Source organism: Pangasianodon hypophthalmus, chromosome 17 (genome assembly GCF_027358585.1).
Source record: "Pangasianodon hypophthalmus isolate fPanHyp1 chromosome 17, fPanHyp1.pri, whole genome shotgun sequence".
In the NCBI taxonomy this organism is placed as follows: domain Eukaryota; kingdom Metazoa; phylum Chordata; class Actinopteri; order Siluriformes; family Pangasiidae; genus Pangasianodon; species Pangasianodon hypophthalmus.
This window is the reverse complement of record NC_069726.1, coordinates 18,627,510-18,648,855: the sequence shown is the minus strand read 5'-3', so window position 1 is coordinate 18,648,855 and position 21,346 is coordinate 18,627,510. Positions and strand designations below refer to the sequence as shown.

The window sequence follows — 21,346 nt, the reverse complement described above, 5'->3', positions numbered from 1 at the left end:
AGGCTTAGCTGTTCAGCCACCACTGCCCACAAAAGCAACAGCTCTTAGCAGAGGATGGTTTTGATCCATCGACCTCTGGGTTATGGGCCCAGCACGCTTCCGCTGCGCCACTCTGCTAGTCGCCCACACCTCAGATGGGACTCGAACCCACAATCCCTGGCTTAGGGCCATGCTGGATCCAGAACCTATCTATGAATCTATAAACAGAGTGATGTTTATTGATGTGTCCATGTAGAAACCACAGACTGCACACAAAACACTGCAAACGAAAAACTGTAGAAGCACTGATGGCACTGACGTGTAAAGAGAATCCAAACTGTAGGCAAATTGTCAAACTGCTGTTAAAAGAAATTAATTCATTCATCCTTCTTCAGTAAATTCCTGCAACTTGATCCTGGTCAGGGCTATGCTGGATCCAGAACCTATCATGGGTGTGTATTTGTGAATACATCATGCGATAGTACACCATACACACATTTTAGATTAGACGCAACTTTATTGCGATTGTGCAGAGTACAAGTACAGAGCCACTGAAATGCAGTGGGGTCAGAGCGCAGAAACAGCCATGACATGGCACCACTGGAGCAGATGCAGTTAAGGGCCTTGCTCAAGTGCCCAACAGCAGCAGTAGATCAGTAACCCAGAGCCTTGACTGTTCAGCCACCACTGCCCATAAAAGGGAAAGCTCTTAGCAGAGGATGGTTTCAATCCATCGACCTCTGGGTTATGGGCCCAGCACGCTTCTGCCGCGTCACTCTGCTAGCCACACGTTACTCAGATGGGACTTGAACCCACAATCCCTGGCTTACGAGGCCAGTGCCTTATCCATTCACATCTATGGGGCAAATTAGCATGGCCAATCTACCTACTTGCATGTTTTGGGAGGTAGGAGGAAATAGGAGGACCAGGAGGAAATTCCACACAGACAGTATCCCTGGCGCTGTGAGGAGCAGAACTACCTGTGAAGAAACACAAATGCAAATTAATTCTCGGATAAATTCGCGCAGTCATTTGCACTGACTACATCTGGAGAACCAGATGATCATTGCAAACTAATTTTGGTGTTGGCCTGTTCACCTTGAATATAAGGATATTCTGTATGCTGTTACTGCATGCTTATAACTGTGGTTTTATGAACAGTAGCCAAAGGGTCAAACCCACAGACGCAGGTAACCTGACTGTGGGTGCCAAATCTTTCCATCTATTTGGAATTGAAGAGGAAGTTGATTTGAAACCAAGGTTTTGCAGACTGCTTGACCCGTGTTTGCACTCTGTGGCCTGATTGCTGAATTCTGTGCGCTGTAGGCAGAATCAGTGGTAGAGGCAGAAAAGCGTACACTAGACAGTGAGGCCATCTGTGAACAGTTTTAACTATTTAAAACTGTGAACAGTCACTTTGCCAGAGTTTGCCAGAGTTTGTGCACTTTGCCAGAGAAACTTGGCAAGATGATATTTGTCGTTTTTTCCAGCTTATGTCATCATGGAATTTTATTGTACAAATAATAATTAATATAAGCATTTTAAAATGAGTTAATCAGGCAGAAATACAGCCTGTGTCTTACTGAGAAACCATTCAGTGATGAGTCCTCCAATCCTTCAAATCATGTCAAACGGTGTCACACACCTTTTTTTGTAATGTATCGACTTCTGATCACACAAAAACACAAAAACCTGGTTTGCATAGGCTTAATTATTCCTGTTTAATTGAAGTTAAAGTGACAGTGGGAAAGGGGTATTCAGTAAAAGTGCTACCTGTGGAGGGGCCACTGGGATGGCCAATAACATCATAAGTGTAAGAGCCATATGTTATTTGTTTCTTATATAGATGTGGAATAAATAATTGTGTGTGTTAAGCAATTGTAAAATAATTATAAAAGTAAATAATTTTATATGTATATTATATTTCGTATTGACGATGATGTCATTTCCGGCAAGGACCGTTAGTTTTTTTGTGATGCAATATTGGAGCGAGACAGTTTTTTGACCGTGTAACATTTTTCCAATAATTTTGTTATTAAACTTTACCTAAAGAAAGTTACTGGACTACGGAATGTTATTCGAGTTCAAATCACGCTCACACATGAAGAAGAAGCAAGAAAAATGAGAATTTAAACGGATTGCTATCACAATAAGTGATTATAAGCCCACCTATTAAAAGTGTTCCTGCTTACATATCAGTCCTGTATGCTGAGTTTTTGCAAATATAAATAATCCATATCTCATCCCACTATTCTATTTCTAGTAGCCTAGAAACAAAGATGTTTTTTTTTTTCCAGGAACAAATTGAACATGGTGCCTAGATTTGATGATGATCAGATTACTTCACTAACAGCAGCTGCAAAACAGTTGCTGTTAAAAAAACAAAGACGTCCTAGCCAGCATGTATGAACAATGCTTCGGACTGCAAAAATCTGCAGAACTTCTGCTGAGCTGCTAACTACAAACTAATGTAACTAACGTGTAATAAAGACCTGGCATGTATAAGTGCTGTATATGCTACAAGAAAAGAAAAAAAGACAGTGTAGTGGGTTTGCATTGAACATTACGCTTTTCCAGGCTCTCCGTTGCTCCCGCCTGCAATCTTGTAAAGTCTCTGAAACAGACGTTTTATGGGCTTCTCTTTCTCAAAGGAAATGGAAAAAAAGCATGTTAGAATGCCCTTCCATGACTGCCTCTTAAAATAGTCAGTACTTGAAACAAGTATAGCATCAAATAAAAGATAAAATCCTATTAAAAAGCCAAAGAAGGCCGGAAGATTCCTATATTTAAACCATAATAGCTTAGGTTTTGTTTTACAATAGAGAGACTACAGCAAAAAGCATTTAAGGATTTCCTCTATAGGCAGCGCATGTAAATGACTGTCTCTCGTATAAATGCAACCGTAATTTAAACAGTTCTCATACACATGCAAGCATAATTTAAATAGTTTGTATTCAAAGAATAGGAAGGAGGATTTTTATAACTGTCTGTTAAAAATGTTGCTGAAATTGAGGCTAGTGAGTCATGTTAAATTCAAAGACATATAATTGCAACCACTCTAATACATAGCCTACATTTTATATAAAATAAATGTGAATCTGCATGTAAGTAGAGTGTAATGTCTGGGCCATAGAGCAAAATGTATAAAATTCTAATATTAAAAATGTGAGACTCCAGATATAGTGATACCTTTCACAGATATTGTCTGGAATCATTATGAAAACCCCAAACTTACAATATTTGACCAGAATTACATACATACTTCTCTATTTGCGACTCACTTTCCTCTGCTATAGATAGTCTCTCATGAAAACAATAAAGTTTTGCACTTTCAAAAAACAGTTTATGCCCATGACTCACCTTTGCTTCTGTGGATAAACTCACCTGGATGGTTTCACTTTTGAGCCTGGTTCCTTTCAAGGTTTTTTCCTTGTGTCATCTAGGGAGATTTTCCGTGTCACTGTCACCTCTGGCTTGCTCATTTGAGATCTAAATCTTTAACGCTGCTTCATGTCAAGATCTAGTATAAAAGCGCTATACAAATGAAATTGAATGAAATCAAACTTTCAGAGTATGCTCATATATATTTTCAATGATGTCGTAGAATTTCTCATCAACAAAATAGACTTCTGATCAAAACCATCATGGCATATGGCAGTTCACAGGTGGAACATGTTTAATATTTATGAGTGGACTGTGAGGAGATCAAGGGGTTAAATTGGATTTTACACACTACACAACACAGGATAACCTGCAAAGATATTTATTTAAGACCAACCCTTTATAAGCTGCATCAGGTTTGTGAGGATACTACTAAGCAGCCAGTATCAGTATGGATGTTCAACCCAGGGTGAGGAGAGTTTCTCTCCTGCAGAGCAGAGTCTGATTTCACTCATAATCTTTAGTCCTGAGTTTGAGTTCACTCATAATCTTTAGTCCTATCCAGAGTTTAATACTGGGAGTTTCCCCATCATAGCTAATTTTCCTGCTTGCAATAAAACAAGTTTTCCTCATTGGCTAATCGCCAATTCCTACATTATTAAAAGTCTGTGAACAGGGAAAATAATAAAATGTGCATTATAAGGGGAATCCTACTTTGCAAAACACTTTGTTGGAGAATGAAAAAAATCCAAAACTGGAGTTTCAGGGCCCATGATTGACTTTCAGAACATTGAGTTTGTGAACATTGCCTTAGCACCAGGGTTTTATAATAACTATTTAATGTGGTTTCAATAACTGAAAAGGGCGTTTGGATAGACTCAACTTTAGAGAGTCAACAGTGTGTGAATTAAATCACTTTATTACATAATTAGAGGGTCTGTCTGAAAAACAAGTTCCTGGTGTTATGATTCCTGTAAACATTATGCTTATCCAATGTTTACAAAATGTCGGCTTGGCACGTGAAATTTTGGTCAACTGGAACCAAAAAGAGCTCTTGAACACCATATTTATGTGCTCAACAGCTCTTCAATTTAGGAGTGGTTGTAAAGAACATGGGCAAATGCTGCCTGTTTTTTCACCCTATTGAGAACATGGATTATGTAAGTGAAAGTGCTTTGCATATTTCAAATAGCTGAAAATTACCTGAAAAATAAAAAATAGGTGTCAGTGAAGAAATAATGATTAACCTTCAAAAGCCTTGACAGAATGAGGGAGCCCTTGGACTTTACATAACATAAATATTGTTACCACTTTTTCTAATATCTGACTGTGAGTGATAGTCCAGCCCACCCAGGCCTGGACAGGTCATGCACTGTGGGCGTCACCCAGATGATGACCATGTAAGTCTCCTTCCTTCTCAGAGGGAAGGCGCAACTGCTGTCAGTCATTCTGCTTTTTCCTCTGCACTGTAATTATCTCTGCGGGGGCACAGTCGCAAAACCAGCAGTGGCGGTAACAAACCAACAACGCATCTAGCTCTCAGGAACTTCCTGTAACAGTTTAACCCACTCTGAGTGTAGTTAGACAAGTGCGTGGTCCACCATTTGTGGAAAGTATGTGACTCAGGAAACTGGGAAGACACTGTCATGTTTGCGAACCTATAGAATGTATTTATCCTGGCCACATTTTGGTTTAAATATGACTTTCAGTCTGTGAGCGAATACATACTCAAGGCTGACTAGCTGCATACCTGGAACCTATAAGGATAGTGGAATATGCAGTGTTCTTGTGGTATCTCATAATGTTCTACAAATGGTTGGTATCCAAATGATGCACACTAGGGAATGTAGAACACTCATAATGCACTTTATATTTTGTAGGGAATAGGCAAATCAGTTAGGACTCCATCTATTTAAAGAGAAAATTCCTGAATGAAAACCATGATTCATATTAACATTTAAGTTATTTGTTCATTGCACAATTGAAAGAGATCACAGCCAGTGGTACATTCCTGGTACATCGTGTAGACATAATATGAACAAAACACTGCAGTAAAACAACAACAATAAAAAAAAAAAAACGAATGACCACATCCTGTGCTATGATTCAACAAACCTCCAACCATAATTTTTTCATTTCAGTGGCCAAGTGTTGTGTAGAGGGCAAATGTAATTTATCAATACAAAGCCAAAATTAGCAAATTTTGTATTACCCAAAGTTTTGTATTACATTACAATTACTCACCTTAAATAACTGCAATATTTGTTACCAGAATTATGGTATGTGGTCATTTTTTATATTTTATTTAAAAAAAAAGGTATGGGCAAATTTAATAAACTGAAAATATGAAAAAAAATTAATAAAATAGATGATGAATGTTAACTCTTTAGCAATACTTTAACAATAAAATACTAGGAATCTCATTTCACCTATGATTAAGGAAGGGAGAGAAAAAGTTCTGATTTCTTTCACAACATGGAAAATGGAGGCTGTTTTTTAAAGAAATGTTTAATTTAATTTCAAGACACATTCAATCTCCGCTACGATACACAACATGAGAAAACAACTCATAGCTGAAAACATGGTAAATGATGGCTGTTTCCTGTCCATATTGTTGATGCAACCTGCAGACAATCCAATTTGGCAGGTTTATGTACAAAGTGAAGTTCATAAACCCAAACACTGTTCAAATTTTTGCGAGTGGTATAATTTTGTCTCCCTGTGGCACTTTAAACAGACATAAACATGCTCTACACAGTAAAATCACCAGCGTTAACTCATAAAATGCTGATTTAACTTTCACTGGAGTCAAAAGAACACTACAAGAGTTCTTTCTACCCTGAGAGCAACGATTCAAGCTGTGCCACACACTGTCCATGAGGAATACACTTTTCCACATTCACCCGGTGAGTGGGATTGTTAAACAGCGAGTTAATCGCTTTGTCTGACACACAAAGTGCTAAAACACATAGAAGAAGGTTAAATATAAGTCTGTCCCTAGTGAGGAGGTCAGACGGAGCTAATGTGTGTGTGTTGTGGGATTAGTACTGGATTTTATTGGCTTTTACTGCAGACTGAAGCAGCCTTCTCCCACACACTGCAACCAAGACCACCATGATCCTTACACACACACACGCACACACACACACACATAACACTTTGACAGGCAAAATCACAGGCCTTCCCACATGCAATCATACCTAGGCTCAGGGATGCACAACTCATCACCAACTTGTGCTGGACTCGCTCCCAGCTCTACTTCTAAATGTTTTATTTTAATTTTTCTGGGTCATTTTATATCACAAAGAAATTGATATGGACTGGGAACAGGGTACAGAATGTTTCATCTTATAGTGTCCTTACTCAAAGCTCAAAGGGTTGTATTGAGGAACCCACTGTCGTAAGGTACACTATGTTCAAATATTTACAGTTATTTATTTATTTAATATTAATCGGCCCCTTCTGAGGAATCTAAACGGTGTCCCGAGTTTAGGTTGATCTTAAACAGTTAACTTTCCAGATTATCCTGTGGTGTGCAAAATCCAGTCTTAACCCCACCAACCTACTCACAGTCCAGTCATGGCCTTTTCAATTTAGAGTTAAATAATAAATACAGTATGTTAAATATTTATGACTCAACATCCATTAGTTGGGGAATGGAGGCTGTCTCATCAAAAAAAAAAAAAACATAATTTTTTGTCATTTATTCAAAAGATTGATAATTAATGACATTAACTGTCATTTGCCATATTTGTTTGATCTGATGATCACTAAAAATTGAGCAAAATCCCAGGCTCTGAGAGTCAGGATCACTGGATCAGTGAGCTTTATCTGATATTATGATTATTCTGGTCAAATCTACAAACATATGCTATGGCAAAGGGAATATTTAAATACAGACTGTGTACACCTGTCTACAATGTACAGAACGTTTTCTATGGAAGTCCAAAAAGTCCATGAGTTTTTTTTTTCTTGTTTTCTCAAGATAATAAAAGTTAAGTTTTCTTAAGATCACAACCTATTTTTCTCATGATGTTGAAATGCATGTTTAGGTACTATACTGTACATGCTGTACACCATGGATGCACATCTGTCCTTCTTCTGTACTGCTTATCCTACACAGGGTTGTGGGGAGCCTGGAGCCTATCCCAGGGGACTTGAGGCACACCCTGGGTGGGCTGCCAACCCATCGCAGGGCACAATCACACACATTTTACACTACGGACAATTTAGAGATGCCAATCAGCCAAACACATGTCTTTGGACTGGGGGAGGAAACTGGAGTACCCAGAAGAAACCCCCGAAGCATGGGGAGAACATGCAAACTCCATGCACACAGTGTGGATGTGGGAACTGAACCCCCAACCCTGGAGGTGCGAGGCAAGGTGCTAACCTCTACAGCCACCATGCCCCCCCAGGATAAGCCTCCATTTTTACTTTAATCAGAGATGTGCTATAAGAGGAAATAGTTGGCACAGTGGTGGAGCTGCTGCCTTACAGCACCAAGGTTCTGAGTTTGAGTGACTATGTGAAGTTTAATTTTACTTTTCCCAGATGTCCCCTTGTGGATCAATAAAGTACATATATCTATATATCTATTTGTCTAGCTGAATGTTTGTCAGTGCTTTACAGTTTCCAAGTTAGTGTCTGTCAACTCAGAAATCTGCAAATATACCATTGTAGACACTATACACTGAAAAAAGTTGAATTTACTGGATATAAATGTGTCAGTTACATGTGAATGAGTTGCATTAACTCAACTTGTCTTCGTACAGCCAACATGATTTGATGACTTTTATCATGATTTGATAAAAGTAAACGCCACACACTCGCCCAAGTGATGAGTCAAACCAAGGACCCTGGGCCTGTGAGGCAGTAATGCAGCCCACTACACTACAATGCTACACATCAAGTAAACAAGCGTGCTAAACATCCTGGTGAGAGTTTACTGGATCATGTAACTGGATCATGTCAATACTATATTAATTGATCACACTCATTACATAATTCTAGTCCATAATTTGTTTTTCAACAACTTGTGAGGTTCAGCAATAAAAAAATATAAAAAATATTGCTTGAAGATACATTTTTGCAAGAGTAGAACGTTCCATGCATTTCTGTTTACAAGTATCTAAAATATCTTTTGGAAATAAGGAGCTGTGCACAGCTTCTGAAACATAGCATTGTTAAATAATGATTTCACGGATGTTTTTGCTTGTGGCACAATTTCATGCCTCTTATGGAAGTAGCATACCCCACACATCTGTTTTCCCTGTTAGAAAGTGTGTTAATGAGTGACATGAAAAGAACAAGTTAAGCTTACTTGCAGCCATTGGATGGCCCACACACTGAAATTACAACAGCGTGCTAATCTGCAGAGAGTTGCTGAATCTGCAGGATAGCTTCTCTGCATTATCATTTAATATACTTTGGTAGTCTTTGGGAAACACAAGATTATTTAAAAAAAAAAATGTGAATATTTATTAAAAAGGAAGTCAATCACTTTCTAAAACACTTCAGTGCCTGCTAGGAATGATGCTGCAATCTTCTTGGCAAAGTTATGTGTAAATATGGAAAATGGTGGTTACAAAGAAATCACAACTAATTCTATGAGGTAATAACTTTAATTACATAGTAAATAAATAGTGTGCTGGGTTGTGTTGCTGCCTCACAGAGCCAGGGTTTGAGCCTAAGCTTGGGTTACTGTCTGTGCAAAGTTTCTGTGCATGCTCTCCCCAGTGCTCATGTACGTTTCCTCCTGGTTCTCCGGTTTCCTCCCACATCTCAAACACATGTCATTAGGTGGATTGGCTGTGATAAATTGCCCCTAGGTGCAACTGATTGTGTGAATGTGTGTGTGCACATTCACACACTCAGGCTAAATCTGGAATGGGATGTTCAAAAAGTACATATGAGTGTGATGGTCAGGTGTCCACAGACTTTTGGCCATATAGTGTATATTAATATTTCTAAGAGAGTAGCAGAAATCAGTAGAGCTCACAGCTTTATGATAGATCTACGATCATACACCATTTTCCATGAATACAAAGCATCTATGTATATAACTAATACATTATTAGATATAATGTTCACAACTTGTGTGTAATAAAACACCAGGCTGTGCTGTTAAAGGTAAATCATCACTGACAGGGGTGTGTGATGCAGCCTAATGCCTAATGCAAAGCAGAGTTACTGATACCACCCCAAAGTTGATTACAGCACGTCCTGAAGTGTTTTATTTCTCTTATACCACAGCAATTTGCCAACAGTTACAATTTCTATTTATTTAAGAGCGATATATCGTACTTTTTATTCATGAATAGGTATGTTTACTATTGTGGAACATCCATGAAACAAGTTAGTTCCTGTTATCACTTATGTTATAGCAGCTATAAATAGTTGTTCTCTTTCCAGCCTTTCTTTTTTTCTCTCACATGAAGTTAATCGGACAAAAAATGCAGCTTGTCATATTACTGAGAAACCACAAACTCCTCTGCTCTGTCGACTTTCCTGTGGTGGAAATCGTAAAGTAATAGTGTTACCCCTGACTGTTAAGTGCTGACACTGAAGACTCTGTCTGAAAATGTTAAATAAACATATCCTCACAGAAGACTTCACCATATCAGTGGTTATACATTATTAATCTGTTTATGTGGAGCATCCACCATATAACACATCAGAATGAGCGCATTAACATAAACCTGTGATTTGAATTACAGTTGGCACTGTTGTTAGAGCTGGTGTTATAGAAAATTAACCAGCATGCTCTGACCAATCAGAATTAAGCATAATATATATGGTATAATGGTATATATGGTATATATACATGGTATAAATAACAGATTGCACAAATTAGAAAAGACTAAGAAGAATATTACAGTATGACAGGAAACCTTTTCCAGCTATAAATCAATCAAATTTGCTTATCTCTAAATCTTCGCTTAACATCACTTGGTAATGCTAATGTGCATTTTATATTAACTTTAATACAACACGTACGTAATTCTGGACCATTTACGGTATGATTTCAGTCACTAGACTTCACTCCTAATAAATTCATTACTAAAGATTTTCCTACTTATATTTTCTGTGTGTGTGTTAACCAGCTGACCATAACTATTTCATAAAATTTTCCTTTTATAATTTCTCTACTGTTCCACTGGCTGCTGATAGCCATCATATTATGACATCTGTTCCCAGTATTTTGCTTGGTGGTAGATTCATTACCCAGTATTTTCAATGATAATCATTTAACCTCAGTGAAAACCGACATTTTGTAGTTTTGTTTAATTGGAATTTTACTGCATGGCCTGATATGAACCACATCCACTAAAACATTTATGTACATTCATTTACAGTACAATATTATATAAAAAGCAGTCAAAAATGAGCATGGTCATGAATTTAAATTGGGAGTGCAGCATTTATTGGCAGATATAAAAGGACATAAATTTGAACACACTCAAAGCGTTGACCTCTCATGCTACCACAAATTTCCTAAATGGAAAATGTATGAATATGCATAGTCTGTGAATAGTTTTCCTGGTAACACCAGTGTGTCTGACGGCTTCCGAGCATCTGAGTAGCCCTGATACGGCCACAGCTGTGGAATTTCCCCCACACACTCCAGAGCATGAGGTTAGGAGTAGTCAATTTCTTTGAAACATTGTAGTCGCATTGTCCATGAAACATTTAATCATTTCTTTATTCATGCTTTTGAGTATCACTATGTACACTTATGTGACAATTATTTAGCACTTTGTGCGACCTCCTTTTGCCAATATAACAGCACTGACTCTTCTATAATGTGTGATTAGTTTGATACAGAGAAAGGGTTCTGAGTTGTTTTTTGTGGACTCTCCTTTTGATTTTGTTCATGCATTTGTTCCTTTGGCTAAGATTTTTATCCAAAACAACTTACAATTGATACAGGATACAAATGAGTATTTATGGGTTAAGGTTTTTGTTCAAGGATCCTACAGTGGCAGCTTGGCGGTGTTGGCAGTTGAACTCAAAACCACCTCCTCTTCAGCTCACCCCACATGGTTTCATTGGGGTTTAGGTCATGTCTGGAATGACCATGTCAAAATTTTGATGGAACCTTTTTGTGTGGATTTGGATGTATGTTTTGGATCATTGTCCTGCTGAAAGATCCCATCATGATCCAGTTGACCCTTCTTGGCAGAGGCAGCCAGATTTACATTTAACATCTCCTGATACTTCATGGAGTCCATGATGCCATGTATCTTAGAGGAAATCTTGGCAGCATCTTGGAGGATAAACAGCTCCACAACATCACAGATCCTCCACCACACTTAACAAAGGAGCTTGGGTTCTTTTCTGCATAAGCATCCTTTCTTCACACTAAATCCACCTTGAATGTTTGTTGCCAAAAAGCTTTGTTGTCTCATCTAACCATACAACCATACAAGTTCCAGTTAAAGGTACAATTAGTAAAATCCAAGTGCTTGCATTTGTATTTAGATAAAATACTAGGTGGTGGTGTCTAAATGTAGATTTGAAGACTTGTGTCCTCTTCCAGACTTTCATTAGGTTCAAGCTGCTTTGATAGTCATTATATGATTTAAGACAACACACTTTTGTCTCATTTACTTTGTGTATTCTCTAATCTTCCCTATGTTGATGAATGACTAAGGGAATTTGGCCTTTATGTCACCTCATATTTATAACATAGAGCTCACAAACACTCAGGTGAATTTAAAAAAGTAAAATAGAATTGGGAACATTCATTTACATTAGATTTATCTCATATTTGCTGTGTGAGATTAAGCTAATTAACCACAAAGACATTTTTTTTTATACCTTGTTTCCACATCTTTTCCAAGGGTGCCAATAAGTCTGGAGCTGACTGTATGTGCGATCTTTTTAAATAAATAAATAAATAAATAAATAAATAAATAGGTACATCAATAGATTGATCGATCGATAGATAGAGATGACTAGATTTACTTTTTGAAATGCTAATAAACTTCTCCATAATCCTTTAATTTGGCTGCATTTCATGAGCTGGATCTGAGTAATTACTCTTTTAGGAAACAGCAGCTTTGCACTCTTTAAATAGTTAAGCCCATTGCTATTTTTGCTACCTGGGTAGTGTTACACCCTTTCCATAGGCTCTTTCAATAAACCTGAAGTAATCCTTTTAATCTGATTTAATCTGATAGTGAAGTCAACAACATGATAAATTGTAAAAGATGGTGGATCAGACATACCCGAGACAGACAGCTTTACATATTCAGGTGCTTACTGGTTCACACACACTGTGTCGCCTTTGGCAAAGTTTTATGAGACATCATAAGAGTTGTGCTGAAATGTATATGCTTGAATTCCTTAGGTTATACCTATAGCAACATTGCAGTTAATAGACAATTCACGAGAGAGGTTAAGATGTATTTAGTTGAAAATGTTGAGAATGTATAGCTGCGAGCTGTCTGGGGAAAACCTGGCATGGAGCTCTGGCGCAGCGTCACTCTGAAGCTTGAAGCTATATCTCCCTACTTATCTGTCCTGTAATAATCAGGCTGAGACAAAGAAGACGATGGTTGTGCAAGATCTAAGAGCAGACAGTACATTGATATATGAACAAATAAGCTCAGATCTGTTTATGTGTTTAGGTGTTGGCTAAAGTAGAGTACACTCCTGCTTTTTATCCAAACATCATGTTTTACCAACTCACAACAACTCACTACACATTGTGTAGCACAACACTAAGCCATGATTTTGCTGGAACTTAAATAATTTATAACTTTGTTTTTCTAGGCTTACAGGAAATAGGTTTAACAAGACTAATATGTATTTTATATGAAATATAAAAGTTAGTAAACCCAAAAATAAATAAGATTTTCTCAGAATTTGTCAGAAAAGCTCAAGAGGAAAAAATCCACTACATAACATAATGAGTGCATATTTTTACACACAAGTCAAAACCAGGATTTTAACACTACCCTTAAACTCCAAGCCTCAATTTACAGTCTTTCCTCAACAGAAAAATGTCAGAGGGAATTTAACAGCATCTTTTAACAGAAAGCTTGTTAAAGCTTAATATTTTGTAGCCCCTCTATATCACACCCACTAATCCCAGATCCAACAACGTCTTTGCTTTCTGCTGTCATCCATCATCTTGTAACAGGGGAAACTGTTAAAATTCATGTTGCATTTTATCTACATTAACACACAAGTATGCACATAAAGCACAGGACAATTATGGACACAGCCAATAATTTTTAAAAACTTTGTAAAAGTTTTACAATGGAGTCAATTAAGTGAACATTTTTTTACATGTACTTTAGCCATGATGGACTAGTGATCTTCTGTATTAGGACGAATCTTCACGGCTAGATTCTTTACAGACTTCTAATTTAACACCTGATTTAAACATTCATCACTTTCATGATTCTTGCTACATTCATACTTTTGGCTTGGACTGTACACATTAGTTATGAGAAGAAGTTCAAGATGTCCAAAAATGTTATTCACTTCTACGCAGTCCAAAACATTTTCTTCTAGGAAACTGCTGCCAGTGTTACCAAAAGTAGCTAAAGCATGTTAAAAAAAGTTGCTAGAAGACATCAGATGATGTCATAGGCCAATTTGCATATTCAGTGATTCATCATGATCATTTGCATATCAAATTATAAATTCAGGTATATGAAGAAGGAAGATTTTGTGAAGACATTTAGAATAAAATAGAATATCATTTTAACAGAATGGAGAATATTATAAATATATTATAAAATATTTCTATTATTACAGATGAAATAACTTGCTTTTATTGCAATTAAATGTTTACAAGAGGAGAGTTTGGTCAGTGATTGGTCATTGGGAATGATGGTGATCAGTGACTGGTCATTAGAAACAGTGGCGATCAGTGATTGGTCATTGGGAATGATGGTGATCAGTGACTGGTCATTAGAAACAGTGGCGATCAGCGATTGGTCATTGGGAATGATGGTGATCAGTGACTGGTCATTAGAAACAGTGGCGATCAGCGATTGGTCATTGGGAATGATGGTGATCAGTGACTGGTCATTAGAAACAGTGGCGATCAGTGATTGGTCATTGGGAACAGTGGTGATCAGGGATTGGTTGATGGGAGCTGGTAGTGAATCGAGCGAACCTGCTCTCTCAACTGGAGTACAAGACAGTCTCTAATGCCTGCTCAAAAAGTTGCTAGATTTGTTGCTAGGATCTTTCTGGAATAAAGTTGCTAAAGGCGTCTAAAAAATGTAGTGAAAAGTCTCTAAGTTGGCAACACTGACTGCTGCCCCACTTAAATGCTTTGAATGTATTGATAGTCTGCCTTGACTCTCCTATGAAACTGTCTGCTGATCTCTGCCATTACACACATACACACACATACAGACACACACAAAATTGGAGAACAACCTGCTAGCAATAATCTGTGATGAAATATGGAAAATCTGATGGCAGACACCATATGGGGCTGGCTCACAGTTTCCTATATGGTATTTTTGTTTTTTAAATGATGGCACTATGGCTGACCACAAAATCCTTCTTCCTCTACTGATCTGTGCTGAAGGATGTGCTATGGCCTATTCCCTACAACACTCAGTCAGGCATTTGCTTCAGTGTTTATGTCATCCTGCTTCAAGATTGACTGATTTTTTGTTGACTTCATCTTTGCCTGAATATATTTCACTATACACTTCACTTCCCAGATAATGAAAGAAAATGAGGTCAAAAATCACAGAAGCAGGAAACATGAGCTAACAATTGGTTTCAAGAAGCAATTAAAAGTATCCACAAACAGTTCTGATAGAGGCAACAAGCGATTCAAGGGCACCACCAAGGGTTCTGCTTTCTAAAAGGATTCTGTCTGACAGAGTTTCCTCATGAAGGACAACACAAAAATCTCTTAAGGGTTGTAGACTTTTTTCTGAGAGTGTGCAATAGTCAGTACGTAAATGGAACAAGACACTTTGTTGTTTGGCTGTAAAATCCAGTACATTGGTTTTGAAATAGTCTTGTGAGTCAGAATTCTAGCTTTCTCTAGAGTCTGGTGCATTTTTTCACTACACGATGCTACTAACTGACATTACTCACCATTCAACATTAATTGAAACTTTTTTTTTAATCAAGTGTCTGTAAAAATCTCATTGTGTCATGCTGTTCAAAAAAATTGTTTTCCTCTCTGTAACTGGTTTAGGGAAATATGTACACGTGGAAGTGCAGACAGCCAAGATTGCGACAGTCAAAATTTAAAAGGTTGTGGTCAGCTAAGTGTTCAAAATATATCAGATGACCAGAGTGGTCATCTAGAGGCTTAGAGTAGCTCAAGCATGACAGTAACAATGTTAGCAATGTGAAAAGTCAACATGCTGTACTTCAAGACCATTATACTGTTAATGTGTAATCACTAAGCATGTCAAATTTACCTGAAGTAATGTAGTCTCAACCTCTGATACTCTGCCCACAGGATACAGAGCATCTGATATTTCTTGTACACTTTGTTGAAGGTTGGATTATGGTTATATTCTATTCTATTCTATTCTATTCTATTGCATTGTATTCTATTCTTTTGGCTGTTTATACTCCTGTGTATATGCTTTTTGTCTTTTGTACGCCATGTCACAATGGCCATTTTGGAGCAAGACATAGTCACTGGATTAAAAACATTCAAGGAATCCAGTCTTTAGAAGTTGTTCAAGAGTTTTTGGTGAAATGAACAAATTACTCTTGTGTGTCTGGTTTGTGGTTGGGCATCAAATTCTTTCTTCCTGGGAAATTCTTGGCCACATTTATTGATGAAACATACCAGACTCTCTTGCAAAGCTAGAGTCTCCTTTGTGAGAGTAAAAGTAAAGATGCTTCACCCAAAGTGTTTCATACTAATTTGTGGACCTAATCTCTCAGCATCTTAGGCTTCACAGTTTTACCAATGTACTATAAACTATTATTGCGTGACACTTAATCACTAATCCTAATCACTAACATACAGTAGTTAAATTTGTTTCTCTTTCTGATTTTACTTGTTGCTAGAGTTGAGTAGGCAGTAGTTTTGCTGCCTCACCACACGGTACTTTTTAAGTTTTACAAATGGACTACATTAAGTAACAGACAGTGTTTCTCCTAAAAACCTTCATCAAGGCCATCTGGGATATTTGGGATAGCTGCAGAGTTTCAAGGCCATCTGGGACAGCTGCAGAGACTGAAGAACTGTAGCAAGTTCTCAAAGAAGCCTGGAACAACTTCCTCCCCTTAGAAAACTACATAATAGTGTACCTAACATAATTTGTGCAGTTTGAAGCACGAAGGCAAAGTATGATTTGATGTACAGATTTCCTTTTAAACAGTACAGTACTTTACCCAGCCATCACCCAACCTTACCCAGCAGTTTAATAGCTGAGCCTAGAAGATCAATACAGCAGCACAATCATCAGTCAATTAATCTAAGTAAAATTCAGTAAGATATTTAAAGTCTGTTTAAAGGCTCTTATTTCCACCAGTTTGTGAGCCAAACCATGACATAATCAGACGTGGGAGTTTACTAATGAACAGCATAAAAATAATAACCGTGAAGGGTTTTTACAAGTTTTGCCTCCGGCTTTGAGAACCATCCAATGGCAAATCCATCAGTGTCTATACACATCACAAAATATATCAATGCAATGCAACTGCAAAAATTATATTGCTTTTAGCTCTTATTCTGTTGATATAGAAGCTGAAGCAACGTTATAATAGCATTAGCATGAGTAATGTAGCTCATACTCAGTTAATTGCAATTGATAATTAAAGGCTTGTTGTCTCTCCAAATTCAGTGATTTCTTCAGCAATAATCTTTACAATTCCAGCACTGTGTGTCTTATTTTAATGGAAGACAAGAAAATACTTTCAGCTGCTCACATTGTGGCAAGTAAATACCTTCAAGGTCCTGATCTTTTCTTGGTTTCTAACTAGTATTTTGGTGCTGGAATTGAACTGTTTTGTTCTTGTGCTGACCACAGGTGACTCCCCTGATAGCAGGTCTACAAAAGGACCCCTCTATCTAAGTTTCCTTGTTAATCTCTTTAGGTTATTTTGTTAATATTTACTACAGTGATCACTTCTCAGTTTGATGGTACCTTATTGAATAACTTAGTTTTATATCATGCTAGTAGGTAGCTACCAGGTTTGCTAGCTTTTGAGGCATTTGTTTTTAACTAATCTAAAGACAACCTCTTACTGTAATCCTAGCTAGCTATACTTAGTATTTTTATGGAGCTATTCAGCAGTTAATCCCTCACTGCAGTGTTAGGTAGCTAATTTAACAGCAAGATAATGCTAGTTTGTAACATTTAGCAGACAGTTACCAATTTGTAATTATTAAAATGCATATGTTAAATTATTTTAATGTCCTTCTTGGGTATTTTTAGCCAACGAACCTTGAACCATGAACCATCACAGTCACTACACCACATTCTTTATAGTGGAAAAGCATGGTTCAAGATTAACTACTGGCACCTTCTTAATATAAAAAAAAAAATATATATATATATATCCTTTTATAACGTACACTGAATCTGTTCGTTTCCATGAACAAATTATTGCTGGCCTGGAAACAGGAACCAGTGCTGACTGAGGGCTTGCCATGACAACAAAAGCACTTTGAACGTGGCGGAGGTTTGGTTTTTCTATGAGTGTATCGAAAACAGAAGACAGCTACCTTTATGTCTCTCTATCTTGGCTTGAGGTGGTCTTCGAAGGCAGCATGCATCACTGAATGACAGCCACTAATAGTCACTAACGTTAAAAACACGCTAGTTGAGATGGATCAAAGTATCATTGGGGAAAATAGAATAATGACTCTGTGACTACATCAGCCATTTCGCACCGGAATTAAAATCTCAAATCAAGAACAAATATGAATACTTTATTTTTACAAACTGCTCCATTTTTATTTATACAGAATGGCTTAATGGGATACATATGATAAAAGAGACTACATCAAAGCTGCCTTCACAAATAAGCCAGATGAAGGTACCTCAGTATTCTATGCAAATATCTGATTCACCTGTGACTCAGTGACATCCTGCCTCTGAATACAATCCTAGTAGGCACCATTTTTATGTTTTATACACAAAGTTTATCATGGAAATATCAACATAAAAAGATGTAAATGTAAGCATAAATCATAGAAATCATATATACAGTGTAACAGGGTGTATTTTTGCATATAAGCATTGTTGGATACTAAAAGAAACAAATCAAATATATTGTACTTATACAGTGATAATAAAGATATTCTATTCTAGTGTGTCACATTCTATTCTATTCTTTTCACACTGTATTGTATTATACACACACACACACACACACACACACACACACACACACACACACACACACAGAGATATATAGTTTTATGTAATTCATAAGGGAGGACATACATAAACATAAACAATCAACTTCACTCTATTCTATTCTATTCTATTCTATTCTATTCTATTCTATTCTATTCTATCACATTCCATTGTATTGTATTCTATTCTTTATTTAAATGTGCTTTTAAATGTGTTCTATTGTTTAGTATTCTATTTTAATGCATTCTATTCTTTTCACACTGTATTGTATTAATATATATATACACACACACACACACAGATATATATAGTTTTATGTAATTCATAAGGGAGGACATACATAAACATAAACAATCAACTTCACTCTATTCTATTCTATTCTATTGTATTCTATTCTTTATTTAAATGTGCTTTTAAATGTGTTCTATTGTTTAGTATTCTATTTTAATGCATTCTATTCTTTCCTACTATATTCCATTGCATTTTATTCTATTCTATTGCATTCTATTCTGTCACATTGTATTGTAAAGCATTGTATTATATTCCATCTCACTCTATTCTATTCTACTGCATTCCATTCTTTTTATTCTATTCTGTTCTATTGCATTCTATTCTATTCTATTCTATTCTATTCTATTCTATTCTATTCTATTCTATTATTTTATTTTATTGGAGAAGCACTACCGAGAGCTTAATCTAAAAACGTTCATGGTTAGAAATGGTTAAGTTTTGGGTTTGTTAGTGTAATGTAGTGTAGCAGTGTAATGATCATATGACGTTATTCACATAAAATCTCTGTTCTTTGGCCCAATTTGTGTGTGTGTATTTTTTTTTTCACGCTAGAATTCCTAACAATTCTAAATGAGGTAAAGTTGCTTTCTTTGTAGACAAAGTTAATGAACAAACTTCTCTTTAAACACGTGCTGTAAACCTTACAGTGACTCTTAACCCTCTGATGAGGAACACGCAGTTTGTTAAGCACAGTGACTCAGAGGACAGTGAAGACAGGTCTGAGAGACAGGAAGCATGGTGGTCCAGTCATGGAGGAAAGCGGGGGTGGAAGCCAAAAATACATCAGACTGCATCATAACAGGGTGTGTGTAATATCACGCACACAGACACATGTATGTGAACACACATACATAAACAATGATTTAAGTGGGTTTTTGTGAAGTCTTTCTCTGGACCGCAATGTACACAGCTTATTTTCTGGAAATCTTTGGAAATTTGGACATTTTTCCAGTAAATGATGTGATACACCTTTTATCACACCTACCTTTTTGTTTGTCTATCAATAAAAGCACAAAAAATTTAACCAAATAAAACAATGGTGCAATTGTAAGACCTATTTTCACTACTTCAACAACAGAGACTACGTCCATTTAATAGTCTCTTGGTTAGGAAAGTCAGACAACCATGGCACCATTTTCGCTGCTCTTGACTGGAGCTTTAATACAATATTACACCAAAAAAGAGCAGATCATTGGCCACATTGTCAACACAAAGTTCGGTGGTTGTGCAATATGTTGAAAAGGTCATAAATATTTGTGGCTCTTCTCTAAACCAAACACAACCTTGTCACACTACAAAGTATTAATATCCTTTAAATGGACACATTTTCCAAACAAACAGCATTCATTTAGAAAGTGTCTCGTTAATTCTTGAACTGCTGTTCAAACATCTGCTTAAGCTTTTTGTAGTCAAACGGGGCAAAATTGTTTTCTCGAAGGCTGAGATGTCCCGTTTGTTTTAAGAGTTTTTCCACAAGATTAACTTTATTGTTCTTATTTGGGTAGCTGTTGGACTTGAACAGTGTTTTGTTCAAACTACAAGCAAAGACGGAACATCGACTTTGTAAAATGACAAATAAGTCATAACATTTCCTTTGTGTGTACTAAATGCATTTCTTGTGCTTGGTTACTTAAATAAACAGAGAGGTCCGTATGAGGTTTTGTACATATGGATTCCCACACACAGCTGTGCGTGTGGAAGTGGTGTTTTTCCAGACCTACTGGAAAATATGTACAAATGTCATACACTAAAAATGTGAAATGATGGACTAAATTTACCAAGCAAATGAAATGTGGATGGGGGCTTTTGCACTAACCTTTATTAAAATTAAAATGAAAAATGCTGTACATCAAACATTGTTTCTTAATCTAGTGAGCAAACATTAGCATGAACACTGAATATTAACTACAAAATGATTACTGTTTGTATTTATACCATAGTGCTGTTGAATTCTTGACTCTGATTGGCCAGAAGGTGTTGATTCATTTTCTATAGCAGCAGCTCAGACAATAGTTCCAGCTGCAAAGTTTCTATTAATGCACTTGCACTGATACATTATATTTCTACACAGGGACTTGTATGGCAGACATTCCACATAAACAGATTTTAAAAAATTGTGTAATCACTAATATGGTGAAATTTTCTGCAAGGAGAAGTTTTAACATTTAATTTAACATTTTGAAGGAGCCTCCAGTGCCAACAGTAACAGACAGAGGTAAAGACATAGGAATCTCTAAAGGACAGAGGACTTTGTGCTTTGCGATTTCTCAGGAACATGACAAGCTGCATTTTTTGTCGTATTACCTTGAGAGAAATGCCATTCCTTAATTATTAATGAATTAATAAAAATTTAATCATTAGCAGATTAATGTGGT

General features: G+C 36.7%; 1 non-coding gene across 1 annotated transcript; it reads right to left on the bottom strand.

The window, feature by feature from the left end:
* Nucleotides 1-45: 45 nt before the first annotated feature.
* On the bottom strand, nt 46-117 carry trnam-cau (transfer RNA methionine (anticodon CAU)). Its single transcript has one exon. It is a non-coding gene; the product is annotated as a tRNA-Met (tRNA).
* Nucleotides 118-21,346: the final 21,229 nt, after the last annotated feature.